This window comes from Mobula hypostoma, chromosome 12, assembly GCF_963921235.1.
Source record: "Mobula hypostoma chromosome 12, sMobHyp1.1, whole genome shotgun sequence".
Classification (NCBI taxonomy): Eukaryota; Metazoa; Chordata; class Chondrichthyes; order Myliobatiformes; family Myliobatidae; genus Mobula; species Mobula hypostoma.
The window spans coordinates 93159142-93183536 of NC_086108.1; the positions used below are offsets into that span (position 1 = coordinate 93159142).

The 24395-nt window shown below is 44.5% G+C and overlaps 1 protein-coding gene across 3 annotated transcripts in view; it reads right to left on the bottom strand.

The window, feature by feature from the left end:
* The window catches only part of LOC134354999 (choline transporter-like protein 3), a 474552-nt gene that overhangs the window by 373199 nt on the left and 76958 nt on the right, over nucleotides 1–24395 (bottom strand). The window contains exon 1 of one of the 3 annotated variants that reach the window (XM_063064612.1): nucleotides 2773–2930. The exons of the other annotated variants lie outside the window; for them this stretch is intronic. The gene's annotated coding sequence lies outside the window, so the exon portion shown is untranslated. Of the gene's footprint in view, nucleotides 1–2772; nucleotides 2931–24395 lie in introns of those variants that run through there. 3 annotated transcript variants of the gene reach the window in all.

Below are 24395 nucleotides of genomic sequence, written 5' to 3' on the forward strand. Positions count from 1 at the left end.
GGATCAGACTTCCACAAGAACTGCGTTTGATCTCTGTTGGATGGAGATCACTCACAGAGATTCATGTTCAGGGGTTGTCAGCATTTACCCTGCCAGGAAATTGTGCAATAAATTTTCTAAAATCATTAATGCAAAATCATTTTTTCTGTGGATTTTTAACTAAGTCTGCATGGGTTTCAAACCTTCTAAAAAATTGATGCATACCTCTCAGTGTTCTATAGTTGGAGTTTGTGTCACTCGTTTACCTTAGGTTAATGAAGATTCATAGAATAGTACATCACAGAAACAGGACCTCCAGCCTAATTTCTTCATGCTGAACTAAATGCTTATCTAAGGCAATCCCAAATGCCGATATGCAACCCATATCCTTTACTATCCATGCACTTGTCCAAAGTAAACATTGTAAATTTACCTGCTTCTACCACCTTCTCTGGGACTTATTCCCACCTTTGTCTCTGCGAAAAACTTTCCTCTCCTATGCCCTTTAAATTTTTCCCTCCACCATAAAGATATGGACCTAATTATAGGCTCCTCTGCCCTGGGGAAAAATAGACTATCCAATCTATTTACTTACTTACTACCCATTACACCACTGGCGTTTAGGACTGCAATGAAGGCCCTCTATCTCTGTCTGTCCATACCCTCACACGCAGATGTAGACAGATTCTTCATTACTGTTTCCGTACAATTTTTTTTGTCCGGTATGGTTTATTAGTCCTGAACTGAACCGCTGAACCTGGAGGACTGGTAGACCACTCTTGGTCTGGCCTCTACACTTTGACCTGTTTGGCACGGCTGACTCTACCAACAGCCAAAGCACAAGGCCCTGACTCTAGCCAACAAAGCTCTCTGAGTTATTGTGGCACGCAAATCTCCAAACCCCGCAACAAGGTTGTGGTCCTCTTGGAGTATCCTATCTACGTCTATCATAATTTTATAAAGTTCTATAAGGTCACCATCCTGCCTCCTTCTCTCATGGAAAAACTAACCCAGACTGTCCCTCCTTATAACTCAAGCCCTCTAGTCTAGGCAACATCCTTGTGAATTTTTTCTGCACCCGCTCCAGCTTAATCATATGCGTGGAATGCAGGGCTGTATATGGCACATTATTGCAAATGTGGTCCCATCAGAGTTTTGTAGAACTTCAACTCTTGTTCTCAATGCCTCAGCCAATGATGGCAAGTATGATATGTATCTTCTTCATCATCCCATCAACCTGTGTTGCCTCTTTCAGGGAACTATATATATACTTGTACAGGGGTTCTATCTCTCTATGTTCAACTTACATAATACTGAGCCTTGACATTTACTGTGTGTATTCTGCCTGGTTTAATTTACCAAAGAACTTCGCTTCACAGTTGTCTGAATTCAATTCCATCTGAATTAAATTCCATCTGCTGTTCCTTTTCCCATTTGATCCTTTACTGACAACTTTGATGTCATCTGCAAACTTATTGATCATGCCCTCTACATTCCCATCAAAATCCTTCATATAGATAACAAGCAACAGGAGACCCAGCACCGACCCTTGTGAAGCATCACTTGATACAGGCCTCCAAACTGAAAACAGTCCTCCACTCTCTGCCTCCTCCCACCAAGCCAATTTTTATCTAATATGTTACCTCACCTGAGATCCCATGTGTTCTAACCTTCTGGAGTGGCCTATCGTGTAGAACCTTGTCTGAGGCCTTGCTAATATCCATGGAAACAACTAACCCCCTTGCCTTTCTCAATCTTCTTGGTCACCTCAAAAAAAACTTCATCAAATTTGGGAGACATGATTTCCCTCAAACAAACCAAAATCTGTCCTCATCTTTCCAAATACAAATACAATTCTCTCTCTCAAAATCCTCTCAGTAACTTTTGCACCACTGTTGTAATACTCAGCAGTTTCTAGATCCTTGGCTTGGCCCTTCTTAAATCAAGGCACAACATTAGCCACATTGCAATCTTTTAATCCTTTATTCATGCTTAATAAAGATATGAATAAATCTACCAGAGCCCCAGCAAATTCTTCCCTTGATCTCCACAGCCTACAACATTCCATGTTAATCTAATTTTTTACATTATGAAACATACTGAGCAGCATTGTGTCTACCATGAATACAGCAGATTTTGTTTTTTCCTAAGATCCCAGAATCATCATTTGGAAATACTTTCAAAAATAACACTGAGTGATCTTAGAACATAGAACATAGAAATCTACAGCACATTACAGGACCTTCAGCCCTCAGTGTTGTACCAGCTACTCCAGAAACTGCTTTGAATTACCCTACTGCATAGCCCTCTATTTTTCTAAGCTCCATGTACCTATCTAACAGTCTCTTAAAAGACCCTATTGTACCCACCTCCACGACTGTCACCGGCAGTGCACTCCGCACCACTCTCTGTGTGAAAAGCTTACCCTTGACATCATCCTTGTACCTACTTCCAAGCACCTTAAAACTATGCCCCACGTGTTAGCCATTTCAGATCGGGGAAAAAGCCTCTGGCTATCCACATGATCGATGCCTCTCATCATCTTATACACCTCAAACAATTACTCTATGGCATTAATCTTCTCACTAAACAATAATTCTATGGCATTGATTATCAGTATTTGTCTGTACTGTCTCATAGAAAGAGCAGCAGTGAATTGTGGCCTTGCAGGCAATGCCAGTTTGACAAAAATTTTAATTAAAAACTGAGAACAGAGAAAGCCTGATTGAAGTGACAAGTGTCAATGTGATTCTTGCACATGGGAGAAATCAATTTCAAAATAATAACGTTTACCTGCAATGTGACAGCATGAACGTCGATTTGCCTAACTACAGTAATTTCTCCTCCTTCCCTTTCTCTCTTCTTCCAGTCCCCATTCTGGCTCCCCTTTTACCTCTTCTCGTCTCCTTATCTCCTTCTTCTGCCCCTCCTCCTTCCCTTTCTCCCATGATCTACTCTCCGTTTTACCTTTTCCATATCACCACCCAGATTCTCACTTTATCCACTCCCCCCCCCAACTTGGCTTGACCTATACCTTCTAGCTTGTACTCCTTCTGCCCTCCCCCTCACCTTCTTATTCTGCCTTCTATCCCCTTCCTTTCCAGTCCTGACAAAGTGTCTCGACACAGAACTTTGACTCTTTATTCCGCTTCATAGACGCTGCCTGACCTGTTGAGCTCCTCCAGCATTTCGTGTGTTACTCTGGATTTCCAGCATCTGCAGAACCTCTTGTGTTTGCCAAATAACAATGGTTTTCCAAATACAATGAATGCAATAACTGATAAGGGAGCAACACTCCCTCTAATTTTTTTTTTAACAGCTGCGTGGACTAACCATTGATCCGAGCAGGAAATTTTTACACAGCCTGAAAACTGCACAGCACTTTAGTAAAACATCGTAGTATAAAAGGAAATGCCAGCTGCGCGGCAACAAAGGCTACATGCATGGAAGCATTTTAGTTACTGCGCAACTGCGCCCCCACACAGAGGAAACAGTGTAAGGAAGAAACAGTAGGTCTACTTTAGAAACATTTGAGCTCGTCCATTCCAACACGTTGAATGGAAAGGAGTGATCCAAACACATTGGGAAACTTTGGCACAGTCCCTGGCTGAGTGCCATTGGACCAGCTCCGTATTTATGCTTTCTGTGTAATACTAATGTTTTCCAACTCTGTGAAGCACACATCACTCTCTCGCTCCTGAGAGACTGCCTCAGGAATTCTGCAGAGTCATGCTGCTTCCTTCCCTGACTCAGTCCTCTGGCAGTAGCTTTCTTTCTTGTCCATTGTCTGGCTGCACCCACAATCGTCCCATGTTTTTGAGTATGAGCTGTTTCCACTCAGCGGATTCGACTACGGATCCAATTGGTGCCAAAGGGAAGGGGCAGACAGGCTGGGGATGGAGAAAGGCACTTCATTATAAAACTATATGGTATATATTGGTTTTCACTGCTGGGGTGATAATGGGATAGTAGTCGTTAGCACAACACTTTACCTGTGACCTGGGTTCAATTCCTGCCACTGCCTGTAAGGCATTTGTAATTCTCCCTGTAACTGTGTGGGTTTTCTCCGGGTGTTCTGATTTTCTCCCACAGTCCAAAGATATATCAGTTGGTAAATTAATTGGTCATTGTAAATTGTCCCATGATTAGGCTAGGGTTAAATCGGGGGATTGCCGGTCGGGGCAGCTCGAAGGGCCAGAGGACCTATTCTGCACTGTATCTCAATAAAGTAAAATAAAATAAGCATATGAGATGGGTTACCCGCCCTGAACCAAATCAGCCCAGTTTTCAGTCACCCAGGAAGGGAAGCCCGAAAATTAGTCCCAAATTTCCACCTTCATTGTAAGTAAAAAATATAGAAAACACAACAGATCAGTTGTATCTGTGAACTCAACAGATGTTTGCATTATGGCTTGTACCCATCGTCAGAACACTACACTTATGATTGCTTTATAGTTTAACTTGTGTCTATTACACATCAGCTTGTCTTGGTATCGGCACACTTTCCTTCACAAATCAAAGGGTGGTGGGTTCATGCCACACTGAGTACGTTATTTAGGTTTACCTCAGGTGAAGGATTACGGGAATGTCAGTGGTATATTCTCAAGTTCAACTTTATTGTCATCCGCATACATGTATACCACCGAATGAAACAATGTTCCTCCTGACCAAGGTGCACAACACAGGCCATATAACTTATTTAAAGTAATATTACCAAAAATAAATTAACAAATAATAAAATATATTTCAGAAGATTGACATTTAGCATGAGGTGCATTTACAACACAAGTTAAAAAGTAAACAGTTTAATGTTACTATTGCTTCATACATGATGAGACTGGAAGGGAGTTCAGTAATTTCATGGACTAGGTTAGAAGCTGATTCCCATCCTAACAGTCCTTATCCTGATGCTAAAGTGCCTTCTGCCTGATGGTAGGGGGTCAGAGAGATTGTGGGATGAATGGGAGAGATCCTTGTCAACACTAAGGCCCCCGCGTACACAGATTTCCTGATAAGTATCTACAAAGAAAGAGTTGATGACAGATAGTCCTCTCAGCAATCCGTGCAATCTTGTGGTCTTGTGGTCATCTTTTGGATGAGCTGTTCAACTAATGAAGATCTGTCTGGTTAGGTGGATGTAAAATATAACCATATGCTCTTTGAAACTAGGGAGGGATGCCTTTGCAAACATTTCCCTCTCAGCCACCATACTCAAAGTTATTATGGTGCAACCAATCCTCTGCCTTGACTTCTGGTCAGGCCCCTTACAGAAAGCAACAGGAATTGCACTTCAAAACTAATTCCTCTATCAGCTCTGCATGTCATAGAGTCATAGACAAGTATAGCACAGAAGCAGGCCCTTCAGCCCATCTAGTCCATGCCAAAACCATTTAAACTGCCTACTCCCATCGACTAGCATTGGGACCATAGCCATCCATACCCCTACCATCAAGGTACCTATTCAAACTTCTCCTAAACATTGAAATCAAGTTTGCATGCACCACTTGTGCTGGCAGCTCATTCCGCACTCTCACAACCCTCTGAATGAAGAAGTTTCTCAAAATGTTCCTGAACTTTTCACCTTTCACCCTTCACCCATGGTACCTGGTTGTAGTCCCACCCAACCTCAGTGGGAAAAACCTGCTTGCATTTACCTATCTATACTCTTCATAATTTTGTATACCTCAATCAAATCTCCTCTCATTCTACTGTGTTCTAGGGAAAAACGTCTGAGCCTATTCAATCTTTCCTTATAACTCTGGTCCTCCAGACATGGCAACATCCTTGTAAATCTTCTCTGCACTCTTTCAAACTTATTCACATCTTTCTTGCAGGTAGGTGACCAAAGCTGCACACAACACTCCAAATCAGCCTCACCAATGTCTTACACAACTTCAATATAACATTTCATCCCCTGTAATCAGTACATTGACTTATGAAAGCCAATGTGCCAGAAGCTTTCTTTATGACCCTATCTACCTGTGGTACCACATTCAATGAATTATATACATGTATTCCCAGATCCCTTTGTTCAACTGCACACCTCAGTGCCCCACCGTCCACTGTGTAAGAATTACGCCAGATGATCGTACCAAAGCGCAAAACCTCACACTTGTCTGCATTAAACTCTGTCTGCTACGTTTCAGCCCATTTTTCCAGCTGATGCAGCTCCCTCTGCAAGCCATGATAGCCTTCCTCGCTGTCCTCCAATGTTGGTGTCATCTGCAAATTTGCTGATCCAGTTAACCACATTATTATCCAGATCATTAACATAGATGACAAACAACAATGGATCTAGCACCGATCCCTGCAGCACACCACTAGTCACAGGCCTCCAGTCAGAGAGGCATCTATCTACTACCACTCTCTGACTTCTCCGACAAAGTCAATGTCTAATCCAATTTACTACCTCATCTTGAATGCCGAATGACTGAACCTTCTTGACCAGTTTCCTATGCGGGACTTTGTCAAGTGCTTTGCTGAAGTCCATGTAGACAACATCTACTGCCTTGCCTTCATCCACTTTCCTGGTAACTTTCTCGACAAACTCTAGGAGTATTTAGACATGATCTACCACACATGAAGCCAAGCTGACTCTTTCACCTGTCCCTGTCTACCCAAATACTTTTATATCTGGTCCCTTAGAATACTTTCCAATAACTTACCCACATCTGATGTCAGACCCATAGACCTATGATTTCCTGGTTTATGTTTAGAGCCTTCTGTTTACAGCGGAATGATATTGACTATCCTCCAATCCTCTGGTGCTTCTTCTGGCATTTCACTTCTACAAGATGACAGTGCCTCACTTCTGTAAACTCTGTGTCCATCTCCTGAGTAAGGACAGATGCAAAAAAATTATTGAAGATCTCCCCCATCTGTTTTGGCTCCACGTATGAATTTCCATTCTGGTCTTCCAGAGGATCAATTTTATCCCTTGTAATCCTTTTGCTCTTAACATATCTGTAGAATCCCTTAGTATTCTCCTTCACGTTGTCTGCTAGGGCAACCTCATCCTTCTTTTAACCTTCCTGATTTCTTTCTGAAGTGTTATCTTGTATTATTATACTCCATAAGCACCTCATTTGGTCCATTTTCACCTCCCTTTTTATCCTCCTTACTTGGTCTTCAATATCTCTTGAAAACCAAGGTTCCCTGCACTTGTTATCTGGACTTTTCATTCTGATAGGCACATACAAGCTTTGTACTCTCAAAATTTCACTTTTGAGGGTCTCCCACTTACCGAGTGCACCTTTGCCAGAAAACAGCCTGGCCCAATCCACACTTGCCAGATCATTTCTGATACTATTAGAATTGCTCAGGAGAAACCTCCAACAATCAGCACTAAAGATTAAAATACACACAATACAAACAGTTACATCCCTAAACTTAAAATGCTTCCTGTGAAATGTAGAGGATTCCATCACTACTGATCATTAGTCACCAATAATATGTTGACATTGGAGAGGGTTCAAAGGGGGTTCACGAAAATGATTCCGGGATTGAAGGGCTTACCATGTGAGGAGCAGTTGATGGCTCTGGGCCTGTGCACACTGTAATTCAGAAGAATGAGAGGGGATCTCATTGATGTCTATCGAATGTTGAAATGCCTTGCTAGAGTGGATGTGGAGAGGATGTTTCCTATGATGGGGGAATCTAAGACTAGAGGACACAACCTCAGAATAGATGAATGTCTATTTAGAATGGAGATAAGGTGGAATTTTTTTAGCTGGATAATAGTGAATCAGTGGAATTCGTTGCCACAGGCGGCTGTGGAGACCAATTCATTGGGTGTATTTAAGGCAGAGGTTGAAAGGTTCTTGATTAGTCAGGGCATGAAGGGATACAGGTAGAAGGCAGGAGATTGGGGCTGAGAGGGAAATGGATCAGCCAAGATGAAATGGTGGAGGAGACTCAATATGCCAAATGGCCTATTTCTGCTCCTAAATATTATGGTCTTAATAACTTCTTTACCACAGGGAATAATTTGAATGTGGAATCTATTTATCACATGGAACATTTGAGGCATTTAATTAAAACCCTTGCTGAATAAATGAAGGAGAAAGGAAGGGAGAGTAATATTGGTCCCAGATGATGAAGACATGTCTATATGGAGCACCAATGACACACAGATCAATGGGCTGAATGAATGAATTCATTGATAATGCTTCAATCAAGTCACCGCAGTGAAACTGTTAATGAAAAGACATAGAAACATAGAAAATAGGTGCAGGAGTAGGCCATTCGGCCCTTCAAGCCTGCACCGCCATTCAGTATGATCATGGCTGATCATCCAACTCAGAACCCTGTACCAGCCTTCCCTCCATACCCCTTCATCCCTTTAGCCACAAGGGCCATATCTAACTCCCTCTTAAATATAGCCAATGAACTGGCCTCAACTGTTTCCCGTGGCAGAGAATTCTGTGTGAAGAAGTTTTTCCTCATCTCAATCCTAAAAGGCTTCCCCTTTATCCTCAAACTGTGATCCCTCGTTCTGGACTTCCCCAACATCGGGAACAATCTTCCTGCATCTAGCCTGTCCAATCCCTTTAGGATTTTATACATTTCAATAAGATCCCCTCTCAATCTTCTAAATTCCAGAGAGTATAAACCTAGTCGATCCAGTCTTTCATGATATGAAAGTCCTGCCATCCCAGGAATCAATCTGGTGAACCTTCTTTGTACTCTCTCTATGGCAAGACACCCCAATGGAATTCACTGAGGGGAACCTCTTCACTCAGAGGGCTGTGTGTGAGTGTGGAATGGACTGCCTACAGAATTGGTGGATGTGGGTTTGATTACAACATTTGAGAGCAGTTTGGATAAGTACATGGGTGGGAGGGGTATGGATTATGCTTTCTGTTCCACACCATTACTTCCTTACAAAGACATGAACACAGCATGAATATTTTGCTGGGTGGTTGCACAAATTTCCCGTAGAATCATGCAGAATTGCATACTGGCGTGAGTTCAGTAAAGTGGTTAAGTTTATTAATGGCAGCTGGATGGGGTGTTGGCGTTTGAGAATTCATCCAAACTATGTAGCATAGATAATATTCTTTCTCTGTGCTTCAGATTCACAAACATTTAAATATTGCTGCACAGCAGGAAAATTCCAGTGAGTTTTATTTTACTTTTTACCGTATTGATCAGTCCTCGATGATTTGATGCAAACAACGCATTTCACTATAAGTGTCAAAGAACATGTGCCAAATAAAGCTAATCTTTTAATTGTCTTTGAGATTAGCAATAATGACACATGGTAGTTTTTAATATAACCATTCTGCACGTCATTGAAGCAACAGTCAAAGTCCAAGTTGGTTTCATGCTGCACAGCAACAGGCTCGGAAACACTCCCTACCATAAAGACATAAAGCACTACAGCACAGAAACAAGCCCTTCACCCCGTCTAGTTCATGCCGAACTGACATTCTGCCCAGTGCCATCGACCTAAACCTGGACCATAGATCTCCATACCCCTCATATCCATGTACTTATCCAAGCTGCTCTTAAATGTTGCACGTCTGCAGGAAGCCTTTTCCATATTCCCACAACCCCTGAGTGAGGAAGTTCCCTCTCAGGTTCCCCTTAAATATTTCACCTCTCACTCTAAACCTCTGACCTCTAGTTCTAGTCTCAGCCAACTTCAGTAGAAAAAGCCTGCTTGCATTTACCCTTTCTATGCCCCACATAATTTTGTACACTTCTATCAAATATCCCGTCATTATCCTGCCCATGGTCTCTGCCTCATTTCCAATTATCAATGCACACCCAACACTTCTACTTCCTTAGGACTTGGCATGACATCTAAAATTCGGACAAATTTCTATAGTTGTGTGGTGGAGAGTATAGTGACTGGCTGCACCACAGCCTGGTATGGGAATACCAATGCCCTGGAATGGAAAATCCTACAAAAAGTAATGGATACGGCCCAGTCCATCATGGGTAAAACCCTCTCCACCATTGAGCACATCTACACGGAGCGTTGTCACAGGAAAGCAGCATCCATTATCAGGGACCCCCACCACCCAGGTCATGCTCTCTTCTTGCTGCTGCCATCAGGAAGAAGGTACAGAAGCCTCAGGACTACACCACCAAGTTCAGGAACAGTGATCCCCCTCAACCATCAGGCTCTTGAACCAAAATCGATAACATCATGCAACTTCACTTGCCCCATCAAAGAAATGTTCCCACAACTCATGGGCTCACTTTCAAGGACTCACTGTGAAGAGCAAGAGGATAAGACGTGAGAGGATAGGACCAATGAAGTGTGACAGTGGGAAAGTGTGTATGGAACCGGAGGAGGTAGCGGAGGTACCTAATGAATACTTTGCTTCAGTATTCACGATGGAAAAGGACCTTGGTGATTGTAGGGATGACTTATACTGGATTGAAAAGCTTGAAGCATATAGACATTAAGAAAGAGATTATGCTGGAGCTTTTGGAAAGTATCAAATTGAATAAGAAACCGGGATCAGACGAAATATACCCCGGGCTACTGTGGGAGGTGAGGGAAGGGATTGCTGAGCATCTGACAATGACCTTTGCATCATCAATTGGAGACTGGAGAGGTTCTGGAGGATTGGAGCATTGCAGATGTTGTTCCCTTATTCAAGAAAGGGAGTAGAGATAGCCCAGGAAATTATAGACCAGTGAGTCTTACTTCAGTGGTTGGTAAGTTAATGGAGAAGATCCCGAGAGGGAGGATTTTTGAACATTTGGAGAGGCATAATATGATTAGGAATAGTCAGCATGGCTTTGTCAAAGGCAGGTCATGCCTTATGAGCCTGATTGAATTTTTTGAGGATGTGACTAAACACATTGATGAAGCTTGAGTGGTAGATGTAGTGTATATGGATTTCAGCAAGGCGTTTCATAAGGTACCCCATGTAAGGCTTATTGAGAAAGTAAGGAGGAATGGGATCCAAGGGGACCTTGCTTTGTGGATCCAGAAATGGCTTGCCCACAGAAGGCAATGGGTGGTTGTAGATGGGTCATATTTTGCATGGAGGCCAGTGACCAGTGGTGGGCCTCAGGGATCTGTTCTGGGACCCCTTGGCTTCGTGATTTTTATCAATGGCCTGGATGAGGATGTGGAGGGATGAGTTAATAAATGTGCAGTTGACACAAAGGTTGCAGATGTTGTGGATAGTGTGGAGGGCTGTCAGAGGTTACAGCAGGACATTGATAGGATGCAAAGCTGGGCTGAGAAGTGGCAGATGGAGTTCAACCTAGATAAGTGTGAAGTGGTTCATTTTGGTAGGTCAAATATGAAGGCAGAATATAGTATTAATGGTAAGACTCTTGGCAGTGTGGAGGATCAGAGGGCCTTTGAGATTCAAGTGCATAGGCCACTCAAAGCTGCTGCACAAGTTGACTGTGTGGTTAAGAAGGCTACAGTGTATTGGCCTTCATCAACCGTGGGACTGAGTTCAAGAGCTGAGAGGTAATGTTACAGCTATATAGGACCCTGGTCAGACCCCACTTGGAGTACTGTGCTCAGTTCTGGTCATCTCACTTCAGGAAGGATGTGAAAACTACAGAAAGGGTGCAGAGGAGATTTACGAGGATGTTGCCTGGATTGGCAAGCATGCCTTATGTAAACAGGTTGAGTGATCTCAGCCTTTTCTCCTTCGAGTGATGGAGGATGAGAGGTGACCTGATGGAGGTGTATAAGATGATGAGAGGCATTGATTGTGTGGATAGTCAGAGGCTTTTTCCCAGGGCTGGAAAGGCTGGCACGAGAGGGCACAGTTTTAAGGTGCTTGGAAGTAGGTACAGAGGAGATGCCAGGGGTAAGTTTTTTCCACAGAGAGTGGTGAGTTCGTGGAATGGGCTGCCAGTGAGGGCGAAAGAGGCGGATACAATACTGTCTTTTAAGAGACTCCTGGATAGGTACATGGAGCTTAGAAAAATAGAGGGCTATGGGAAACGTAAAGTAAGTACATTCGGTACAGCAGTGTGGGCCAAAGGGTCTGTATTATGCTGTAGGTTTTCTATGTTCTCTGTTTCTATGACTCTTTATCTCATGTTCTCAATATTTATTGCTTATTTATTATTATTATTATTATTATTTCTTTCTTTTTGTATTTGCTCAGTTTGATATCTTTTGCACACTGGATGAATGCCCAAGTTGGTGCGATCTATCATTGATTCTATTATGGACTTATTGATTATGCCCACAAGAAAATGAATCTCAGATTTGTATATGGTGAGATATATGTGCTTTGATAATGAATTTACTTTGAACTTTGAAGAAACCCTCCCTCACTCTTTATAGGGGAATAACCACTGGGCACTCCAACTTCAGATTGTGACATTTCCCACTGGATCTTTTCATTCAGGAAGCATTTCACAGTATGGGAAAGGCTAGGGAGTTATAGTTATGAGCTGCTTTCTTGGTAATGAAATACATTGTGGGACTTAGCTGCTCTCACTTAAATACTGTGAGGCTTAGCCGAGGGAAACAAAGAGGATATTTTTTCACTTAATAATGAAGTCAGTAACTGGCAAAGTGGGTGTAAGATAATTGGGAGAAGGATGAAAGGATGAAAGGGGAGTTGACTATACATATTTCAATTGAGTGGTGGGGATCTGATTTAAAAAATTATCTTTTGTTGTCACATGTGCATTGAAACATTGAAATATACAATGAAATGCATTGTTTGCTCAACGACCAATGTAGTCCAAAATTGTGCTGGGAGAAGCCCGCAAGAGTTGCATGTTTGTGGCACCAACATAGTAAACTCACACAATCATAGTATGCCAACAAACATAGCATACCCTAACCAACATAGTATGCCAAACCAACATAGCATGACTACACCAAAATAGTATGCCCACACCAACATAGAATGCCCACAAGCATAGCATGCCTATGCCAAAATAGTATGCCATCACCAACACATCAGGCCTACACCAACATAGCATGCCCACACCAAAATAGCATGCCCACACCAACATAGTATGCCCACACCAAAACTGCATGCCTACATAGCATGCCCAAACCAACCTAACATTCCCCACTACCTGAAAAGATATTGGAGGCCGAAGTACTCAAATGCACAAGCACTTGGCAAACCATAAACTTCAAAGTGATGGAGTCAGTGAGTTTACCTGTGGCAAAATGATCAGCCAAATCCACTCCTGTGCTGTGATTTTTTTATTCTTTATTGAAGTCTGTTAGCCCTGCAGAACAGAGTCAAATTGGGCAGTTACATCTTAGTTTATTGCAAATCTTGATATTATTACAAGCACCATTGATAGCCCTAGTGACTCACAAAATGGTTGGTCAGAATAAAATTCAGAATTTAATTTACTGTCCCTGACATATGACATGAAATATGTTGTCTTGTGGCATGAGTACAGTGCAAGACATAAAAATCTATAAATTAAAAGATAAATAAATAGTCCGAAGAAAAGATTAATGAGGTAGTCTTCAGGGGTCCATGGGCCATTCAGAAATCTGAAGGCAGAGGGGAAGAGCCCATTCTTAAAATGTTGAGTGTGGCTCTTGTACCTCCTCCCTCATGGTAGGAATGAGAAGAGGTCAGGTCCTGGATGGTGAGGACTTTTGGTTATGCATGCCGCAGTCTTGAGGCATCACCTCCTGAAGATGTCCTCAGTGGTGGGGAAGGTTGTGTCTGTGATGCAGATGGCTCAGTCTACAACCCTCTGCATTTTCTTATGATCCTGTGCATCGCAGCATCCATACCAAGTGGTGATGCAGCCATTCAGAATGTTTTCCGGCATGAATGAGCCTCCATCGGTCTGGGTTGACCATTGATGGTGCATCCTAGCTGTCTACATACGCAAGCCTGGCCAATACGATATGGAGAGCAAGCTGTTACCCACGTAGCAAGCTCCCCATCTCCACGCATCTGACAAACCCAAAGGAACGGCAGAGACCGATATATTTTGGTATCAGCAGCTTCACAGGAGTTGCCAGTCAGCATTGAACTCAACGCAGGATGACCTTGACTCTGGACTTCACCTGTGACGAGAATACACATAAAATTAAGATGTTTGCTGGCCTAGGTTAGCATCAGTGACATCAGCAAGTGGTCTGCCACCTGCCCTCAGGGGAAGGAGAGATAAGGAACAATGGAGCAGCGTCTGGAGATGTGTAATGAAGGGACGTGGGAGAGAGAGCTGTCTGGAGCAGCTCCCCCTTTGAACCCTGAACTGTTTGAAGTGATGGACAGGCGATACCCCAGCAGGGGGATAAAAAGGGACCGGTTTGCTAAGGCAGGACACACGCCACCCGAGGTAACGAGACCCTGGAAGCGGTACGCTTCTCACGAGTCGGTGGGAAGTACCAGACAACGGCCAGGGTGGAAGGGTACGATCAGCGGGAACCCGGTGTGTGTCCGCCCTTGCCTGGGTGCCGGGTTCACTGCAGAGGAGCAACCGCATCTGGAGGAGGGGTCACAGTCGGTGACCTCAGGTGACATCACCAAGGACCTGCCCAAAAAGCTGCTTGTGAGCCATATCGTCGGTCTGTGAGTGAAGCCATGTCTGAATGATCAGTTGTTCCTGTTCTCTCTCTCTCTTCCCCCACGTTGTCCATCGCCATGGCAATGATTACTGCGAACTGAACTACTAAACTGGACTGAACTTTGAGTCACTTTGAAATTTGGTCATTTACCCCTAGACAACGATAGAGCTTGATTGATGCTGTTATCTTAATTCTGTGCACATGTGTGGTTATCATTGCTGAACTGTTGCATCTATTATCCTTTCAATTACTGTGTTGCTTGTTTCTTTAATAAAACTTTCTTAGTTCTAGTAATCCAGATTCCAACTGAGTGATCCATTTCTGCTGATTTGGCAACCCAGTTACGGGGTACGTAACATAAGTAGGGTTCTCGTCCGCGATTTTGAACGCTAAATTTGGGACGGAGTAAATTGATTGGGTTAAAATTCCCGAAAGAAAGAAAAGACAAACAGCAGAAATGGAGGCTGAGGAATTTATAAAGGCGCCGACCTTTGAGGCATTAGAGGATGCCAGGAAATCGGAATTGATAGCTGTGGCCAAACGGTTGAATCTTGCTAAGGTGAAGTCGACAATGAGGAGAGAGGAGATACACAGAGCTATTGTAGAGTACTATGTATCTAAAGGTGTGTTTCCCCATGGTGAGCTGGGGGTGGTGTCTATTGAAAAACCTGCTGGAGGCGCGGTACAGATACAGCTTGAAAAACTGAGACTCGAGCACGAGTTCCGGGTACGGCAGTTAGAACACAAAGAGAAGCAGTTAGAAAGGCAGGAGAGAGAGAAAGAGGTAGAAAGGCAAGAGAGAGAAAAACAGTTGGAGAGAGAAGAGAGAGAGAGGGACAGACAGTTGGAGAGAGAGGAGAAACAGAGGAAAAGGGAATTTGAGCTGGAGAAGTTAAAGATAAGGGCCGAGCAGGGGCTCGTGCCGAACCAAGGTGGAGGGTTCCGGGCGACCCAGGACATTAGGCTGGTTCCCCCATTTGACGATACCGACGTGGATCGGTACTTTCTCCACTTCGAAAAAGTGGCTATAAGTCAGGACTGGCCGAGGGATAAGTGGGTTGTCTTACTTCAGAGTGTACTGAAAGGGAAAGCCCAAGAAGCTTACTCCGCTTTATCCGCGGAAGATGCCCAAAGGTATGAGGTGGTGAAAGAGGCCATCCTCAGGATTTATGAGTTGGTCCCGGAGGCATACCGGCAGAGGTTCCGAAATGCGAGGAAGCAGTGGGACCGCACGTATTTGGAGTTTGCCCGTGAGATGCAGACATATTGTGAGCGTTGGTGCGCCTCAAAGGGGGTAGAGGGGGATTATGACAGACTGCTACAACTGATCCTGATTGAGCAGTTTAAAGGTTGTGTCCCTGAGGGTATGAGACCCTACCTCGATGAGAAAGAGGCAGCCACGTTAGCCGCAACTGCTAAGTTAGCGGATGAGTATGCGTTGACGCATAAAATGAAGTTTGCCCCGAGTAAAGGCTACCAGAAGGGTAGTCAGGACGGCGGGGAGAGTCCGCCGGAAAAGTCAGAAAGTAAGCCGGGGACTAGTGAGAAGGATAAGGTAGACCGGGAGCAGTCTGGTAGGAAGTCTCCTGGGGTCGTCTGTTATAATTGTGGGAAAGCCGGACACTTTGCGTCCAGGTGCTTTGCCCCAAAGAAGGAGACGGGAAAAGGAAAAACGGAAATGTTGAATGGCTGTATTGAGCTGTTAAGCGAACCGCTAGGGAAGGACAGGTCTGAAAAAGTCCAGGAAGGGCGCGAGAGGTTTATCTCGGCCGGATTGGTGTCAGTGAAGGAGAGGTTAAAACCAGTTCCAGTGCGGATCTGGAGAGACACGGGAGCGTGTCAGTCCCTAATACTGAAGAGTGTATTAGAGTTTAGCTCAGAGACCCATACTGGGGAGGTAGAGGTCAAAGGTGTTGGGGAAGGGACAGAGTCAGTCCCTTTGCACCAGATATACTTACAAAGCAACCTGGTCTCTGGACTAGTCACGATCGGGGTGAGGTCCGAATTACCGATGAAAGACGTGGAAGTCTTGCTCGGTAATGACCTCGCCGGAGGAATCGTGTTCCCAGTCGTGAGATTGACAGGTCAGCCTGCCAGCATTGAGGCCCCGCCCATGGACTCACAGGTTCATCACGGGCCCGCGATAGTGAATTTAGCTGAAACGTTTCTGCCAACCTTGTATGAGACGGGGTGTAGTGAGACAAGAGGTAGTGAGGGAGCTGGGACAGACGTAGCAGTAGCCAGGAAAGAATTTGTGCAGACGCGGGAGCGAGACGAGGGGCTGATGGTTTTGGCAGAGACTGCTCTCTCTGACACAGCCTTGACAAGGGAACTAGTAGGCTATTGTGCGGAGGAGGAAGTGCTAAGGAAGAAAGGGAAATCAAGTACAGTATCCGCAGATGAGGAGTGGGGGGTGGTGCAAAAGAGTTATGGGGATGAGGTTTTTAACATGGCCCACGAGGTACCCCCTGGTGGACATTTTGTGGTGCTGGAGGAAACAGTTGGTGGAATCATGAAAGAGATTTACTGGCTGCCCAGGGGGAAAAATGTTATTGATCATGACCGACGCGAACTGAGACGGTCACCGGCTTTTGATATGCTAACAAACCTAGTCGGTGTTAGCATGGAAATCAACGAAGCTAGGGGCCCCCTGATAAGAGGAAAAAACCATTTTGAAAAGATTAGGATGGGATCGGTCAGATGGGAGAAGGCTATTGTTTTGGCCAGGTCTACTGATAAGGTCTCTCCCTTAATCCCCGAACAAAGCGAATCTTTAGAAGAAGTAATTAAACGACTCGCACCCGTGTGTTTGATTGTCCCGAGGCAATGCAAAGAACTGGGACGTTGGGTGATTGTTGTTACAATAGGGCAGCCTAGTAAACAACACCCATATTTAATGAGTAATTCAGTGACTAAAGGGCATATGAACACAGAGGTGTGTATTGGCAATTTAATACGGCTGTCTGAAGCCAGCTTGATAGTGAACCTTGAAAAAAATGAATTCGGCCACACAAGGGTCACTTACCTGGGAATTGTGGTGACACAGGGGCAGCTGGCAGTGATACAAGCTACAGTGCAGGCTATCGCTGACCTCCCAACCCCGACAGACAAGAGGGCCCTCAGAAGGCTCTTGGAGATGGTGGGGTACTACAGGAAGTTTTGCAATAACTCTGCGGTCAATACCCGTCCCCCTCCTACTAAGCCCTTGCGAGAGAAAACTGAGTCAGAATGGGACGACCCTTGTTATTGTGGTCCGGGACAAAACCAAATGAGAGGTTACATTGGTCGCAATTCATCAGTGTTTTTGGCCACTATGAAGTTTGCTGAGTTGGAGCCTGGTCTAAGGGATTATTAATAACACGTGTAAAAGGAACAGAGAATGCGATGACTGTCTATCAAGGTGTTGACAGCTTCAAACTCGCTGTGTTAGCCAAATAGCTGATAAAGATGTATATTTGTGTATGTATCAAATAATGTATTCATGTTTGTAATGTTTACCTCCCGGTAAAAATCCTTAAAGGGGGGAAGTGTGACGAGAATACACATAAAATTAAGATGTTTGCTGGCCTAGGTTAGCATCAGTGACATCAGCAGTTGGTCTGCCACCTGCCCTCAGGGGAAGGAGAGATAAGGAACAATGGAGCAGCGTCTGGAGATGTGTAATGAAGGGACGTGGGAGAGAGAGCAGTCTGGAGCAGCTCCCCCTTTGAACCCTGAACTGTTTGAAGTGATGGACAGGCGATACCCCAGCAGGGGATAAAAAGGGACTGGTTTGCTAAGGCAGGACACACGCCACCCGAGGTAACGAGACCCTGGAAGCGGTACGCTTCTCATGAGTCGGTGGGAAGTACCAGACAACGGCCAGGGTGGAAGAGTACGATCAGCGGGAACCCGGTGTGTGTCTGCCCTTGCCTGGGTGCCGGGTTCACTGCAGAGGAGCGACCGCATCTGGAGGAGGGGTCACAGTCGGTGACCTCAGGTGACATTACCAAGGACCTGCCCAAAAAGCTGCTTGTGAGCCATATCGTCGGGCTGTGAGTGAAGCCATGTCTGAATGATCAGTTGTTCCTGTTCTCTCTCTCTCTTCCCCCACGTTGTCCATTGCCATGGCAACGATTACTGCGAACTGAACTACTAAACTGGACTGAACTTTGAGTCACTTTGAAATTTGGTCATTTACCCCTAGACAACGATAGAGCTTGATTGATGCTGTTATCTTAATTCTGTGCACATGTGTGGTTATCATTGCTGAACTGTTGCATTTATTATCCTTTCGATTACTGTGTTGCTTGTTTCTTTAATAAAACTTTCTTAGTTCTAGTAATCCAGACTCCAACTGAGTGATCCATTTCTGCTGGTTTGGCAACCCAGTTACGGGGTACGTAACACACCTGAAGCCTTCCCTATGAGTGGGTATAGCCACAAGGCAGTGGGGGTTTGAGATAGAGCTCTCCTTCTCCTGAGCTGCCAACAATGTCTGATGAGCCCCATCTCCCCAAAGCGACTGGTTTTAAGGTGCCAGTAACCCACTTTTGCCCCTTCTCCTGGAAATAGAAACGGTTCTGCGGGACTTAGTGAAGAGCAGGACCTGGACTTGGTTGCATTTAATAGATAGTGGGAGTTTATCACCATTACCACCCCTGGTTAAAACAACCTTAAGAAACCACCTCCAGCGTACATCGACATAAATATGTACGAGTATATGGTGACATACCTTATCTAATCAAACTCCGGATGAAGTTGAGCTGCTGATATGTCTTCTTTGCAATTGCATCAATGTGTTGGGTCCAGGGCAGAACCTCGGAGACGCTGGGCACTGAGGAACTTGAAGCCGTCCCCCCCAATGAGGACTGGTGTATGTTCTCATAACTTCTCAACGTAGATCACCGCTGCATTTTCTCTGCCAGTGTGGCTCTTCTGCAACAAATTCCAGGGTAGAACAATGTCTAAAATCAGCAGCAACAAGTCTAGCACCAGACTTGCTTAAGTGGAGTATAATGTATCCAGTCTTCGATGCTAGATATCTTTGTGACCTTTGGATATGTAGGACAACATGGTGGTACAGCTGGCTGGGCTGTTGCTTTACAACACCTGCAAATTGAGTTCAGCCCTGACCATTGGTGCTGTCTGAGTGGAGTTTATATGTTCTCTGTGTGATTGCACAGAAGACCAAAAGACCGTAAGACCATAATGCACATGAGCAAATTAGGCTATTCGGTCCATCGAGTCTGCTGTGCCATTCTATCATTCCTGATTTATTATCCCCCCCATCCCCATTCTCCTGCCTTTCCCCCATAACATTTGACACCCTTACTAATCAAGAACCTATCAACCTCTCATTTGGCGCGTGGCCAATTGGTTAAGGCGTTCGTCTAGTGATTGAAAGGTCGCTAGTTCGAGCCTTGGCTGAGGTAGCGTGTTGTGTCCTTGAGCAAGGCACTTAACCACACATTGCTCTGCGACGACACTGGTGCCAAGCAGTATGGGTCCTAATGCCCCTCCCTTGGACAACATTGGTGGCGTGGAGAGGGGAGACTTGCAGCATGGGCAACTGCCGGTCTTCCATACAATCTTGCCCAGGCCTGCACCCTGGAGAGTGAAGACTTTCCATGCGCAGATCCATGGTCTCGCAAGACTAACAGATGCCTATTATATTAACCTCTGCTTTAAATATACCCAATGACTTGGCATCCACAGCTATCTGTGACGATGAATTCCACAGATTCATCTTCACCTGCCTAAAGACTGAACAATTGGCATGACGATATTCAGTTGTTATCAAGCGTCAGCACTATCTTTCCCATAAATGGCACATATTTTTCATTATATCAAATCATAAGACCATAAGATATAGGAGCACTATTAGGCCATTCAGCCCATCAAGTCTGCTGTCCCATTCCATCATGGCTGATTCATTATCCCTCTCACCCAGATTTTCCTGCCTTCTCCCCTTAACCTTTGACACCCTTACTAATCAAGAACCTATCAGCCTCCACTTTAAACATACCAATGACTTGGCCTCCACAGCTATCTGCAACAATGAATTCCACAGATTCGCCACTCTCTGGCGAAAGAAACTTCTTTTCATCTCAGTTCTAAAGGGCTGTCCTTGTATTCTGAGGCTTGTGCCCTCTGGTCCTAGACTCTCCCAGAACTGAAATCATCTTCTCTATGTCAAATCTGTCTGAGCCTTTCAATGCTGGATAGGTTTACCGAGTATTGGACATGTGTTCTCCAGTTGCTCTATTTCCTTCTGCTGGTGAATGGCAGAGTCTTAGGAGAGTTGATGGGGAAATGGGGAGAACAAAATGTTATTAGTGTCGGATTGATATAAGTAGGTGCTTGATGGTTGGTACAGACCCAGTGGGCTGAATGGCCTGTTCCCATGCTGGATTCTATACTCAGTCAGAAACTGATAGTTCTTTGAACTGTGAAGGACAAGACAATGAAGATAATGAATATAGTGGATACTGTCAGTGTCCAAAGTTCTAGATTCCAGATACCAGAACAATTCCCTTAGAATGAAATGTAACAAACATAACCTCATATTGAAGAAAAAATGGTATAAGGGATCTGTGAGAAATTGTTCAGTGAATCCTCATTACCAGTCATAGTCAGAATGCAAGTCACTGATTTGTGTTATCCGTTGCCATTTTTATGACAGGTTCCGAGAATCTGTCATTTTTTAATAGTCAGAATATGATCCCTGAAGCATGACCACAATAGCAAGCATGAGAACTGGGCAGCAAGCCTGTATTCAACAAATCTCAGTGCGTGCTGCAGGCCGTGTGCCAGGCTGGAAGTGAATGTCTTTAAATGCTTCCTGTCTTTTGTATATCCTTAATAAAGCAAAGTCTGAATTGGTGGAGCTGGCTGGAGACTTGGAAAGTATCATATTGTGAACCTGGCAATGAATCGGGGGAAAAAGAGGTTTCAGTGTTACCAGTGGATGGATTCTGTGCTTGGTGACTGTCCTGACCACAGCTGATGCTTTGTGTAACGAGATTACTGTTCACTCTGCTATGAAATCATTTTGGTCCCAAAGCACCATTCAGGTATATTTTATAGTTTGATGAAACAAATGAAATGATTCTGACTGTCCACCCTATCTATGCCTCTTATAACTTAAAACCCTCTATCATGTCTCTCCTAAGCCTTTGACACCATAGGGAGAACAAATCAATTTTGTCCAATCTTTCCTTATAGCACATACCCTCTAATCCAGGCAGCCTCCTCGCACCCTCTTCACTGTCTCTGCATTCTTCGTGAAATGGGTCGCCAGAAATGCACACAAGTGTGGTCTGATTAAAGTTTTATATAACTGCAGATTGGCCTCTTTACTCTTATACTCAACACCTCTACCAATGAAGGCAAGCATGCCATGTGCCTCCTTTACCACCTTATCCAGTTGCATCACCATTTTTCAGTGAACTACGGGCCTGGACATCTAATGAAAGGAGAAAGTGTAAAGTTAATGATATTGAGGTGATAGTCTGTACCTCAATAAAATTCGCTGTGTACTTTCCCCTTTCACTTGACCAGCCAAGTGCTCACATTTGCCTGGGTTAAGCTCCATCTGCCACTTGTATATCCCGCTATACTTTGATAGTCCTTTACGATGTTCACACTTCTCTAATCAAGGTGCCATTACAAATTTGTTAATTCAGCCACCTTCATTTTCGTCTAAATCATTGATATACATCACTAACACCAACAGTCCCTGCACAGACCCTTGTGGAACAGCACTGGTCCAGCCAGAATAAAAACTATCTACCCCTACTCTATGGACAAACTAGATATGAATCCAAACCTGCAATTCACCCTACATCCCTTACGTCTTTATCTTCTGAATAAACCTACCATTCTCACCTTTGCATCCTTTGAAAAGACTCGATCAAGTTTGTAAGGCATGAACTGCCCTACAAAAGCCATGCTAACTATCCCTTAGAAGGCAATGCCTTTCCAAATGCACATAAACCCTGTCCATCAGAATCCTCCCCAATGGCTTCCCTGCCACTGATGTGAGGCTCACTGGTCTATAATTACATGGATTCTTCTTACTTCCTTTGCACCGCATTTGCTGCTCGCCAGTCCTCTGGGACCTCACTTTTTGCTGCTGCAGACTAACCTCTTTGAGTACTGGTGTGACATTGTCCCTTATCAGTAGTGTCATCCCTCCACCTCTTTTATACCCCCCCCCATCAAGTCTAGAACAACAAAACTCAGGAACATTCAGCTGCTAGTCATGTCCCTCACAGAACCATTTCTCTCCAACAGCAACAATTCCATGTACTGATCCAGGCTCTAAGTTCGTCCTCCAAAATCATAATCATCATCATCTTTATGCACCATGTCATATGGTGTGGGTGATCATGGTCTTCCATCTGTCCTTAATCTGACAAGTAGCAAGGGAGTGTTGCCTCTGCAGAGACCCACCCTCCCCCCTACTCCACCACTCTCATTCTCCTCCCCATGCCTGATTGTTCTTGCCAACATTTTCTACAGGATTGTTTTGCCATCGCCTTCTTCTGGGCAGATTCTTTACAAGACGGGTGATCCCAGCTGGTATCAATACTCTTCAAAGACTGCCGGCCTGGAGTCGACGGTTGCATAACCAGGACTTGTGATGTGCACCAGCTGCTCATAGGACCATCCGACCATCCACCCCCTGCTCCCATGGCTTCACGCGACCCTGTTTGGGTGGTGGTGGTGGGGGGCTGTTGGCATAAGACTTTGCCCAAGGGTGACCTGCAGGCTAGCAGAGAGAACGAGCACCTTACAGCTCCCTTGATACAAAAGTCCCTCCGCTCCACCACCCTAAAACTACCATAGTCCTAACATTGGAATGAACACATTTTAGCTCATCAGTCTCACCATATTTATTAGCCTGTCCTTCCCTTCAGTTTGACTAGTTATACCATCTGTGTTCTATGCTTCATAAAATAATAAAATGGTCCACAATGGATTTAGCCTCTGAGTATCAGGCGATGCTTATTGCAAACAAAAGAAAATCTGCAGATGTTAGAAATCCAAGAATGCGACACACATGCCCAGCATTCTGAATGTCAATCGCACTTTGATGTAAACATTAAAGCAGCAATGCCGGCTGCTGGCGTAGTGGCATCCACACCGGACTTCGAGGCCAGAGGTCCCGGGTTCGAGTCCGGCCGGCTCTTTGCACACTTCCCATCCGTGCCGGGGTTGAGTGTCGAGCTAGCAACTCGGCCTCGTGAAAAACAGACAACTGCTAAAGACATGATCATGGTTGTGCATCGTGGTTCCACCACGTAAGAAAGGTTGGTGGTAGGATTAGCAGACTCAACATCGATATCCTATCCTAACGCAAACCTGTAAGCCAGGGGTTTCCAACCTTCTTTAATGCCATTAAACAAGCGGTCTGTGGACCCAAGGTTGGGAACCCCTGCTTTAAGAAAACTTATCTTTGCTCCTGCCTGCTATGTTGATTGCCACCACTCAGTGAAACACAGAGGGAGTGTTTCACCATTAGAAACACAATTTTCTAATTTTAAGCCAGAGCTCTATCCACTCTCCCGGATGGATGTAAAAGAGAACCTGGTCACTATTTGTCCCTTTCTCAACACCACTAGTTGCTGACTAGTTATTATCACATTGCTTTATGGGGCAGCTTACTGTATGCAAAGTACCTGTGTACACAGTGCACGCACTTCAGAAGTATTTCTGGGCTAAAAGTGTTTTGGGATATCAGGAAAAGAATATAGTTCAAGGACCTTCAGCCCAAGATGTTCTGCAGACTTTTAACCTACTTTAAGATCCATTTAACCTTTCCCCCCTCAAGACCCTTCTATTTTTCTATCATCCATGCGCCTATCCATGAGATTCTTAAATGTCCCTAATGTATCCACCTCTACCACCATTCCCGGCAGGGCGTTCCACTCAC